General features: G+C 46.3%; 1 pseudogene; it reads right to left on the reverse strand.

Annotated features, from left to right (window-relative positions):
* Nucleotides 1-240: 240 nt before the first annotated feature.
* Nucleotides 241-9,265, reverse strand: LOC101102880 (large ribosomal subunit protein eL34-like; annotated as a pseudogene).
* Between the last annotated feature and the right edge of the window lie 991 nt (nt 9,266-10,256).

Here is a 10,256-nt window from a genome sequence, read left to right on the forward strand (position 1 = left end):
ACCACCTGCTGAGACCTGGCTCGCGGGCTTCTGAGCCGTCCTTCCGTTCCCCCCCGCCCACCGCGCCCCCGTCCCTCACTTGGAGAAAGCCTGAGGCCAAGGCCACCACCTCCTAGCAGCCCTCCAGGGCACCACCCTCAGGGGGCGACGGGGCTTGACTTTACCTCTGGGTGCGGTGCGGGAGGCGCGTCCTGCACAGCAGTCCGTCTGTTCAGCACCAACTTGCCGGGTCCCGGGGCCCTAGCAGGGCTGGGGCAGCGCGGAGTGGGATGGGGCGTGGTGGTGGGGGGCACGGAGCATGCGCGGCACAGCAGGAGGGAAGCCCGGCCCCGCATCCACCCTCGGCGTGCTCCGCGGGGGGTCTGGCTTGGCTTCTCGTGTCCCCCGGGGCACTTCCGCTTTCAGTGTGGGCTGCTTAGAGACCTTGGGGGTCGCAGCAGTCCCAGGGGGCAGGGGAGGGGCAGTGTTAGCCACGCATCTCCCATGTCTCAAGACTGCAGGGCTTTACTTTTCGTCCGTCTGTCCATCTGTCCATCAGTCCATCCGTCCATCAGTCCATCCATCTGGGGCTCACAGAATCCCTGGGGGGGCAGTCAGCACCAAGTGGCTGAGCCACAGCATCCCAGTAAGAGAACAGCCCATTTGAGGCAGAAGGGTGAAGCTAAGAAAGTGGGGGCAGTGAGACGGGATTTGGGGAGACCAGTGGGCAGAGACAGAGGAGTAGGGAAGAGCTACTGCATGCTTTGGTCTTTCCCTGGGTCCCCCAGGGCCTTGGAATCTGCATTTTCCCACAGGACTGGGGTTGGAATCCACGGCTGAATGCACATGCCTGCCCTTGGTCATGATGAGTTCCTCCCAAAGTTGAGAATAGGAAAAAGGCTGTGGAAGAAAATCCACAGCAAAAAACACCAGGACTGCCTGTTCTGTCTCTCCTGGCCCTGTCATTGGGAATTAAGCATGAAGTGGGGACCCTTCCTTCCACAAGCAGAGCACAGGACTGCAGCAAGAAGCCCTCCCCATGCTGATGCTCCCAAGACAGCTGCTGCCTGACCCTGCTTTAGGAGGAAAGCTGGGATACCCCGACTCGGGTGCTTCTGGCCTCAGGGAGCAGGGTTCTCAGGAGGTCAAATGCAGCACAGCTTCAGGGCCCCGTCCCTGGATCAGAGGCAGGGAGGTCCCCTGTGGCCCCTGGTTGCAGGTTCTGATGCCCACTCTTGTCTTCTCACCAGGAGTCTGGCTAGATAAGCCTGGACCTGGTCTTTAGAGGTATAATGGGGTGAAGGGTAGCCCCTTAAAAGATACGTGCACGCCCTAACTTCCAGAACCTGTGAATGTTGAGTTTTCCGGGAAATGGGTCTTATGCAGATGTGATGAAATTAAGAATCTCAACATGAGATCATTCTGGATGATTCAGTTCAGTCGCTCAGTTGTGTCCAACTCTTGGCGACCCCATGATTTGCAGCACTCCAGGCCTCCCTGTCCATCACCAACTCCCAGAGTTCACTCAAACTCATGTCCACCGAGTTGGTGATGCCATCCAGCCATCTCATCCTCTGTTGTCCCCTTCTCCTGCCCCCAATCCCTCCCAGCATCAGAGTCTTTTCCAATGAGTCAACTCTTCACATGAGGTTGCCAAAGTACTGGAGTTTCAGCTTTATCATCATTCCTTCCAAAGAATACCCAGGGCTAATCTCCTTTAGAATGGACTGGTTGGATCTCCTTGCAGTCCAAGGAACTCTCAAGAGTCTTCTCCAACACCACAGTTCAAAAGCATCAATTCTTCGGCGCTCAGCTTTCTTCACAGGCCAACTCTCACATCCACACATGACTACTGGAAAAGCCATAGCCTTGACTAGACGGACCTTTGTTGGCAAAGTAATGTCTCTGCTTTTGAACATGCTATCTAGGTTGGTCATAACTTTTCTTCTAAGGAGTAAGCGTCTTTTAATTTCATGGCTACAATCACCATCTGCAGTGATCTTGGAGCCCAGAAAAATCAAAGTCTGACACTGTTTCCACTGTTTCCCCATCTATTTGCCATGAAGTGATGGGACCAGATGCCATGATCTTTGTTTTCTGAATGTTGAGCTTTAAGCCAACTTTTTTAACTCTCCTCTTTCACTTTCATCAAGAGGCTTTTTAGTTCCTCTTCACTTTCTGCCATAAGGGTGGTGTCATCTGCATATCTGAGGTTATTGATATTTCTGCTGGGAATCTTGATTCCAGCTTGTGCTTCTTCCAGCCCAGCATTTCTCATGATGTATTTCACATATAAGTTCAATAAGCAGGGTGACAATATACAGCCTTGACGTACTCCTTTTTCCTATTTGGAACCAGTCTGTTGTTCCATGTCCAGTTCTAACTGTTGCTTCCTGACTTGCATATAGGTTTTTCAAGAGGCAGGTCACCAGTTCCCATTTCTTTCAGAATTTTCCACAGTTTATTGTGATCCACACAATCAAAGGTGTTGGCATAGTCAATAAAGCAGAAATAGATGTTTTTCTGGAACTCTCTTGCTTTTTCCATGATCCAGTGGATGTTGGCAATTTGATCTCTGGTTCCTCTGCCTTTTCTAAAGCCAGCTTGAACATCTGGAAGTTCACAGTTCACATATTGCTGAAGCCTGGCTTGGAGAATTTTGAGCATTACTTTACTAGCGTGTGAGATAAGTGTAATTGTGCGGTAGTTTGAGCAGTTTTTGGCATTGCCTTTCTTTGGGATTGGAGTGAAAACTGACCATTTCCAGTCCTGTGGCCACTGCTGAGTTTTCCAAATTTGCTGGCATATTGAGTGTAGCACTTTCACAGCATCATCTTTCAGAATTTGAAACAGCTCAACTGGAATTCCATCACCTCCACTAGCTTTGTTCGTAGTGATGCTTTCTAAGGCCCACTTGACTTCACATTCCAGGATGTCTGACTCTAGGTGAGTGATCACACCATCGTGATTATCTTGGTCGTGAAGATCTTTTTTGTACAGTTCTTCCATGTATTCTTGCCACCTCTTCTTAATATCTTCTGCTTCTGTTAGGTCCATACCATTTCTGTCCTTTATCGAGTCCATCTTTGCATGAAATCAGGTGAGCCCTAAATCCAATGACAAGTGTCTTTATAAGAGACAGAAGAGGAGAGAGAGAGACACACACAGAAGAGAAGCCACATGAAGACAAACACAGAGACTGGAGGGATGCAACCACAAGCCAAGGGATGCCTGGAGCCCCACAAAATGAAAGAGACAAGGAACCTGGAGCCTTTGGAGGGAGCACGGCCCTACTGGCACCTTGATTTGGGGCTTCTGGCCTCAAGATCCAGGAGAATAAATTCCTCTTTTTTTAAGCCACTGATTTGTGGTTATTTATTTTTGGATCCATAGGAAGCTCATCCACTAGGGAATGGATTGAGCCAGTTGATGCAAGGGGCTGGACGTTTGTATCCCACATTAGCAACTAGTAATGGGATGTGTGCTAAGCTCAACCTGGGGGAAGGCAGCTTTTGTGGTTTTGGGCAATTCTTAGAGAGCCTTGGCATTAAACATTCACAGAAGGACGGAGTGAAAGCCTGAGGTGGGGCGGGAGCCTCTTGGAGCGCACCCCACATCCGCCACACTGTGGAATTGCTGAGTGTCCTCAGCATGTATCAGGAGATTCATTTCCCTCTAGAATTTTTCCAGTTTTTGGTTTTTTGAGGCTTTTTTATTTTTTTCTTGCTCAAAAATGCTTCATTTTTTATTTAGATTCTTTTTGAAATAGAAAATTTTATATTACAGTAATTGTGTTTGTATTAAAAATAATCTTTCTGCAAAGAAAACTCAGGCCCACAAAGAGGATGCTACAAGGAAGGAAAATTATGAGCCAATCTCTCTTATAAACACAAAAGCAAAAATTCTAAATAAAATATTAGCAAACTAAATCCATAAACTATTTGAGATCATTTAAGTTTAGAAAAAGTAGGAAAGCAATCAATAAAATCAGCCATATTAATAAAATAAAGGAGAAAAACCATGTGATCATTATTTTGCCAAATTAAAAAAAAAACAAAAAAAGAGATTTGGATAGAATTTAATAACCATTCATTAAAAAAAAAAAAAAACTTTTCAGGGTGGGGAGCAATCCAGCAATAGAAGAGACTTCCTTAATGTCCTGTTTAGCTTTCTGACTCTGTTCTTGTGCTTTCAACACTTTCACAACAATCTTCTACTCAATAAGGAAAGGGCACTTGATTCTGTCATGGACACATTTAGCACGCATGGACCCACCATAGGCTCAGCTAACATGTTTCTTCATTTTAGACAACTTCATGAGAACTTTAGGTCTCACAGCACGAACGCCCCTAAGTCTGCCTGGGCACACACCACACATGGATTTTGGTGCTTTCCCAACCTTCTTGGTATAAACAATTCTATTACCAGGGGTTTGAGACAGCCTGGTTTTGTTAGAGGCTGTATTGTAGGCACCATCATGAATGCCTCTAGATGCCGTCCCCAGAAGGTTTCCCAGTTTTTTTTTTTAATCAAGAATTTCAAACACATGACCAGCCTAGAGAAAGTCATGTAACAGAAATCTGTGGATGCACCCAGCAGCTCCAGAAGCAATCCACCCAGGCCTATCCTACTCCGTCTCTCCTCCATCCACCTCTCCTTATTGTGGCAGGAGTGAGTGGGGTGGGTGCAGGCAGAGACAGGGCCCTGAAGGCAGCAAGCCCTGATTCAGCCACTCTGCAGTGAGTCCCAGGGATCCCAGCGGGGAAGGGGCCTGGAAAAGTGGTCCAGGGTGAAGCCAAGCCTCAGGAAGGAGGGAGGGCCCAAGCCAGTGGTGGGAGGTGGCCTGGGGTGTGTGTGGAGCCTTGAGTGGTGTCCTCCAAACTCCAGACACTAAGGGAGTGACAGACAAAGGCCAAACCTGATGGCAAGCAATTACATTTAGAATGCATAAACAACAAGGAGAAAAGGGAACCCTTACACCGTTGGTGGGAACGCAATCTAGTAGAGCCACTATGGAGAACAGTGCGGAGATTCCTTAAAAAAACTGGAAATAGACCTGCAATACAACCCTGGATTCCCACTGCTGGGCATACACACTGAGGAAACCAGAATTGAAAGAGACACGTGTACCCCAATGTTCATCGCAGCACTGTTTACAATAGCCAGGACATGGAAGCAACCTAGATGTCCATCAGCAGACGAATGGATAAGAAAGCTGTGGTACATATACACAACAGAATGTTACTCAGCTATTAAAAAGAGTGCATTTGAATCAGTTCTAATGAGGTGGATGGAACTGGAGCCTATTATACAGAGTGAAGTAAGTCAGAAAGAAAAATACCAATGCAGTATATTAATGCATATATATGGAGTTTAGAAAGATGGTCATGATAACCCTGTATGTGAGACAGCAAAAGAGACACAGATGTAAAGAATAGACTTTTGGACTCTGTGGGAGAAGCAGAGGGTGGGATGATTTGAGAGAATAGCATTGAAACACATATATTACCATATGTGAAATAGATCACCAGTCCAGGCTTGACGCATGAGACAGGGCACTCAGGGCTGGTGCACTGGGATGACCCTGAGAGATGGGATGGGGTGGGAGGTGGGAAAGGGAGTTCAGAATGGGGGACGCATGTACACCCATGGCTGATTCATGTGAATATATGGCAAAATCCACCACAATATTGTAAAGTAATTAGCTTCCAATTAAAATAAATAAATTAACTTACAAAAACAAACAAACAAACAAACTGGAAATAGAACTGCCATATGACCCAGCAATCCTACTGCTGGGCATACACACTGAGGAAACCAGAATTGAAAGGGACACGTATACCCCAATGTTCATCGCAGCACTGTTTACAATAGCCAGGACATGGAAGCAACCAAATGTCCATCGGCAGATGAATGGATAAGAAAGCTGTGGTACACAATGGAATGTTACTCAGCTATTAAAAAGAACACATTTGAATCAGTTCTGATAAGGTGGACGAAACTGGAGCCTATTATGCAGAGTGAAGTAAGTCAGAAAGAAAAACACCAATACAGAATATTAACGCATATTTATGGAATTTATGCAGTCCATGGGATTGCAGAGTTGGACATGACTGAGCAACTGAACTGAACTGATGGAATTTAGAAAGACGGTAAAGATGAACCTTTACACAAGACAGCAAGAGACACAGATATAAAGAACAGACTCTGTTGTTTTTGGACTCTGTGGGAGAAAGCAGGGGTGGGATGATTTGAGAGGATAGCATTGAAACATGTATATTACCATGTGATAATTTATGATATTACCATATGTGATAATTTATGTGATATTACCATATGTGATAAAGGAAATGGCAACCCACTCCAGTATTCTTGCCTAGGAAATCCCATGGACAAAGTCTGAGCCTGGTGGGCGACAGTCCACAGGGTAGCAGAGTTGGACACAACTTAACAACTGAGCACATACCGTATGTGAAATAGATGACCAGTCCAAGTTTGATGCATAAAACAGGGCACTCAAAGCCAGTGCACTGGGACAACCCAGAGGGATGGGAAGGGGAGGGAGGTAGGAGTGGAGTTTGGGATGGGGACACATGTACATCCATGGCTGATTCACGTCAATGTACGGCAAAACCCACCAGAATATTGTAAAGTAATTAGCCTCCAATTAAAATACATAATTAAAAAAACAAGGTCCTACTTCGGAGCACAGAGAACTATACTCAATATCCTGGGATAGATCATAATGGAAAAGAGTATAAAAAAGAATGTATATATGTGTATAACTGAGTCACTTTGCTGGACAGCAGAGATTGGCACAACATTGTAAATCAGCTATACTTCAATAAAAAATTTAAAAATAAAGTGGGGAAAAAAGAATGAAGGTGAAATAAGTACCTTTTGAGACAGATGAAAGCTAAGAAAATTCACCAATAGATCTGCACTAAAAGAATGCTAAAGAATATCTTTCCACATGAAGAAATATGATAGTAGAGGGAAATCTCTTGGTCTTTGGGTAGAGATGAGGAACACCAGAAACGGTAAATATGGGTGTAAACATTTAAACATGGACATGAATTTGAGCAAACTCCAAGAGATAGTGGAGGACAGAGGAGCCTGGCATGCTGCAAGCCATGGGGTCGCCAAGAGTCGAAACGACTTAGTGACTGCACAGCAACAAAAGACATTTAAACATTAAAAAAAAAATACTTGTTTGCTCTTAATTTCTTTATTATACATATGACTATTAAAAGTTGTAATATGGGGTGGGACGTGGGAGAGGGGTTCAGGATTGGGAACTCATGTACACCCGTGGCGGATTCATGTAAATGTATGGCAAAACCAATACAGTATTGTAAAGTAAAATAAAGTAAAAATAAAAAGTTAAAAAAAAAGTTGTAATAGCAAGTATATTGTAAGGTTTATAATCCATGTAGATATAATATACATGGTAACTACAGCATAAAAGATGGGGTAGAGCGGGAATGAGGGCTCAGGATGGAGGGGACACCTATGGCCGATTCATATTTATGCATGGCAGAAAACATCACAATATTGTAAATTATATTGTAGAAATGTCCATACATTTATGTGAAGTGGTACAATGTTAACCACAATCAGGCAGTGAAAAATTAAAGATATCCAATAAGTTCCCTACAGAAGAGCATTCAAGTGGGGAACTTCCAAAGATGTGAATGTATATTCACATGTCCAGTCATGTAAGTTAGCTCACGTTTCTGGTGTACATTGTCATGTGTGAGCACCCTCTACAAGTGGATGTACTTTGGTGTACTTTACTGTACAGTACTGTATGGAGTACAGTATCTGTATTTCAAGCCCAGGATGCCCAGACTCAATCATAAAAGCAGTGGCGATGTAGCCAGTACTGAGAAGTGCCAAGTGATAACGATGGAAACAAAAGTGAAAATAATGGAGAGAGGGAGCAAGGTGAGAGGTGGTAGACATCACTTGTTCTTATAACATGACTCATTCACCCATTGGCATGATTCTAAAGCATTATGACAAAATCATGGAACATGTGAAGTCAGTTCTGTCGATGATGTGAACAATAATATGGCAGAAGTGTGAAAAAGTGATGGAGGAGCTAGAGAAAGAGAAATATCTCAGTGTGTGAATGCAAGATCAGCATCAGTGTTAAGTCCACTCAGCTTAATGCTGATTCAAGAGAAAGGTGACATCCTGGAGGGATAGAGTGGGGAGGGAGGTGGGAGGAGATTTCAGAATGGAGGGGACACATGTATACCTATGGCCAATTCATATTTATGCATGGCAAAAACCATGATAACACTTCAAAGTAATTATCTTCCAATTAAAATAAATAAATAAAAAGAGAGAAAGCTAAAAGCCTTTATGAAATTATTACAGGCAGGAAAAAAGGGAACATAAGGACAAAAATTGATGAACAGACAGTGCTATGTATTGAATGTTTGTAAACGCCCCACCAATTCACCTATTAAATTCTAACCCCCAAAGCAATGAGATTTGGAGGTGGGGCCTTTGGGAAGTGATTAGCCCACGAGGGTGGAACCCTAACTAAAGAGATTAGTGACTTTATAAAAGGGACACCAGAGAGCTCCCTCATCCTCTTTCTACCATGAGAGAAGATGGCTAGTTGATAAAACTAGACAAAAACCAGTAATATACAGAACAGCATTATGAAATTATCAGTCACAGTATAAGATGAACTATAACAGGCTTCCTAGGTGGCACTAGTGGTAAGAACCTGCCTGCCAATGCAGGAGACTGAGAGGTGCAGGTTCGATCCCTGGGTCGGGAAGATTCCCTGGAGAAGGGCATGGGAGCCCACTGCAGTATTCTTGCCTGGAGGATCCCCACGGACACTGGAGCCTGGCGGGTTATAGTCCATAGGGTTGCAAAGAGCCAGACACGACTGAAGCAATTTAACACGCACATAAAGAGAAATTAACCAATTTGCCAGCGATGCGTTTTCCATCTGCAAGTTTACTTTTGCAACTCAGCTTCGTTGCAGGGAGACCTTTTGATTGGTGGAAAGCAAATGAAGTGACGTGAAAGTCGCTCAGTCGTGTCCTTCTCCAGAGGATCTTCCCAGCCCAGGGATCGAACCCAGGTCTCCCGCATTGCAGGTAGATTTTTTTTTTTTTTTTTTTTTTTTACCATCTGCGCCATCAGGGAAGCCATCTTTGCTTCCCGGTGGGCCAGGCCTTGGAACATCAAGTCCTTAGTGCTCACCGCTTATTGATACAGTAGCAAAGAGCCTCCTCTCGTGCGTTTCTCATCCAATCATTTTCCTTGTAAACAGCTGCCTAGAACTTTCTTGGGGCTTCCGGGAGCACGGAGGAAACCCAGGTGGCATTCGCACAGAGAGCTCGGGATAGTGCGCTGCACGGTTCCTGGCTGCGCTGCTGAGCCGAGTTCTTCAGACCCTTCTGAGCAGGATTCGAGAGTCGTTTACAGAGTCGGAGAAAGTAAGTAGCCAGGCGGGGACTTTGCTGGGGTCTGGACTCCGCAGTTACCAGGGGTCCCGGGTGGGGGTCCCTTAGCTGGCCCAGCAAGGAGTGGAGGTGTGGGGGAGGGCTAACACATACTAGATTGGGAATCCGGGTGAGGCCGCAGACAGCGGCAGGCTTCAGAGGGGCTGAGGGAAGGGTTTCCTCAGTGTAGGGGTTCTGAGGGGAGGACCGCTGGCTGCCAGGGTGGCTGGTGGGGGGGCCTTTTGGTTTGGGGGTGCAGAGAGGGGTGGCTAATGGGTAAACTTGTGGGGGTCTCAGAAGGAAGGGCTGCCTGCTGAGTGGGTGAGGCCTACTTTGGAGGCCAGAAGAGAGTACTACTGGCTGAGGGAGTGGGGAGGACGTGAGAGGGGGTCCCCCATGCTGAAACATGAGGCGAACATGGGCGAAGGGCTAATGTCTGCCCCTTGTGGTGGAAGGAAGGGGCCGAGGGGAGGGGTGGATCGGGTGGACTCGTGGATGTGGTTTGGAAACCGTTAGGGGAGGTACCAGCTCTGCAGGGGGCGGGGTGGGGGGAGAGGCCGTTGGTGGCCGGAAGGGAGCTCTGGCTCCCTTCTGCGGGGGAGGCAAGAGGGGCAGTCTCTACATGGGTGAGGTAGTGTGAGATAGTGCTTGTGGGAGGACTCCCCGGTGTGGGGAGGTGAGAGGGGAAGTCTGATTTCTAAACATGTGGGGGCGCCCTGCTTCCAGGGCCTAGAGGAGAGCGCCGCCAAGTGGCAGGGTAGGGGAGTGGAGTTGAAGGGGGCGAGGAAGAGCCGCCTGGCCAAG

Source organism: Ovis aries, chromosome X (genome assembly GCF_016772045.2).
Source record: "Ovis aries strain OAR_USU_Benz2616 breed Rambouillet chromosome X, ARS-UI_Ramb_v3.0, whole genome shotgun sequence".
Taxonomy (NCBI): domain Eukaryota; kingdom Metazoa; phylum Chordata; class Mammalia; order Artiodactyla; family Bovidae; genus Ovis; species Ovis aries.